Source organism: Helianthus annuus, chromosome 15 (genome assembly GCF_002127325.2).
Source record: "Helianthus annuus cultivar XRQ/B chromosome 15, HanXRQr2.0-SUNRISE, whole genome shotgun sequence".
NCBI lineage: Eukaryota > Viridiplantae > Streptophyta > Magnoliopsida > Asterales > Asteraceae > Helianthus > Helianthus annuus.
Genome location: NC_035447.2, coordinates 125,133,445 through 125,135,794, shown reverse-complemented (window position 1 = coordinate 125,135,794; position 2,350 = coordinate 125,133,445).

Sequence of the window (2,350 nt, the reverse complement as noted above, 5' to 3'; positions counted from 1 at the left end):
ACCAATTTGTACAACATACAGCAAACATAACACACTTAGATCTATTTATTTATTTACTGGGTAGTACTTATTTCTAGAATTAAAGCTTAAAGATTTGCATTTTCTGCTACAGTAGCGAGCAGATACAGATTTGCCCATTTTTCATCTAAATTATTTTCTCCTGGTGGATTATTATTAATTTCCTGAATTTCTGGGTTAAACCTCACTCTCTTGGTTCGGGGTTTCTTTTTCTCTTGACCTTTTCTAAGGATTGAATTCCTTTTCTCCGGTGTAAGTGGGTTTTCATAATTTGCCTTACGGACAAAGATTCCCTCTTCTAAATTGGTGGGAGATTTGAAGAAAGAGGTTCCCTGTTCTTTAGGTGTACTATCTAATTTGCGGTAGATAGCAGAAATCTTTTGTTTACCCATACTGTAATTTTAACAATTAATCAGTTAATAAGCATATATTCACAGAATGACAAATAAAATTTTCCTAATTAAAATAGTGAGCTTAATGAGTAAGCTTAAAACAGTGGCTCTGATACCACCTTTTCCTGTCACGGCCCCCGACCCGGTCTGACCCCTTTCAGGAGCCGCGGGACAGGAATCCCGTGGTATTTAATTTAGGCGACAGCGGAAGTCTTTTTAAAACAGGATCTTTTAATAATTCAAACTGCTCGTTAGGGATAAATTCCCGAAAATTACAATAATGTGATTTCTCAGGGAAATCTTTATTTTCAAAACATGTTCATTTATTTATTTACATTGAGCCACTTTTCTAAGCTGGGAGTGCTTCACGGCACTTTTCTTTGCTCATACCATATCACCTGAAACATGTTTGAAAAAGGTTTTGTCAGCAGGGAAATACTGAGTGAATCATTCATTTTACTGAAAACGACACATTTGTTATAATCTACAGTATTAAGGGGAATTACAATGTTTCTGATATCAAACCAACTACCCACAGTATTTGTCACTTGACTATCCATTGGCTAGCCCATTTGTCCAATGGTGTCTGTGACTGTGGTCAGATCACCCCTTGGCCACCCGTTTGTCCAAGTGTGACGGGAAATAAGTAATGTATACAAAACCCCACATACCGGCTGTAATATGGTGATTACAAAGACTTAATCCCTGTAATTATAACTTTGAAAATAACTTGGAGTTTTGTAAAACGGTTGATAAAAAGAGAATGACTCACATTGCAGATTTATGAGCAGAGTATAAGCTTTACTGATTAGCCTTCTAACCTAATTTAAACAACAATGCACACACAAACGGGATTAGTAACTAATTCAGCAGTTACGTCAATTCACGAGATTAAACCCTCACAACTATTATCAAGTGCGATACTTAACAATTCAATGGATTCACAACGAATGACAGAGCATAGTCCGAATTCGAACTGCACTCAAACATTCAAGTCAAAATCACAATGAATAACAAAGTACAAGCTCAATTTGAGCAGCACTCGGACAATCGTTGGATAGTTATAATCGATCGGACGTTGAATCGTAATAGCGATCGAGTTATTACCCTGATTGCGGCAGCACCTCGTGATCGTGTGTGTGTTTATTGTGGTATTACAGCTATAATTCGATGTACACTGGAGCTATTTACGTCGTTTTAACTTCAACAGTTAAGTGCCAAGGTCGGCTATTTATAGCAAGTTTTGGGACTCCTTTACGGACCGTAAGCCCGAACCTTTACGGTCCGTAAGCTAAGCAGTCTAATTATAGGCTACCTAGGCTCGGGACTTGCCTTGGTGACTCAACATTTCAACCAATCAGAACAAAGCAACGTTTAAATTAAGATAATTACCAACTAGGGTTTGCCCCCCTCGAGTTATAGGGGCCCTAATCCTAATTCCGATCATTCTGAAAATTTTAGGGCTAGTGCAGAATTAATTGGGTGTCTCAATTAGGGTTTCCTTTTTGACTAATTATTGTCCTAATTATTGATTTTAGTGGCAGTTGTTACATCCTCCCCACCTTGAGAAAAATCTCGTCCTCGAGATTTACTGAAATAGATGAGGATATTTTCGCTTCATCTCTGATTCCAGTTCCCAAGTATATTCTGGTCCTCTCCTGGATTCCCATTTGACTTTGACCAACACCGGTCGTTTATGTTTGAGAAACTTAATCTTCCGATCTTCTATTTGTAGGGGTTTCTCTACGAATTTCAGCTTTTCATTTACCTCTATATCTTGAAGAGGTACTACTAGGGATTCGTCTGATAAACATTTCTTGAGATTGGATACATGAAACACATCATGTACTCTAGCTAACTCTTCTGGTAGTTGTAAACGATAAGCTACTGGTCCTATTCGTTGGATTACTGGGAATGGTCCAATATATCTGGCACTCAGT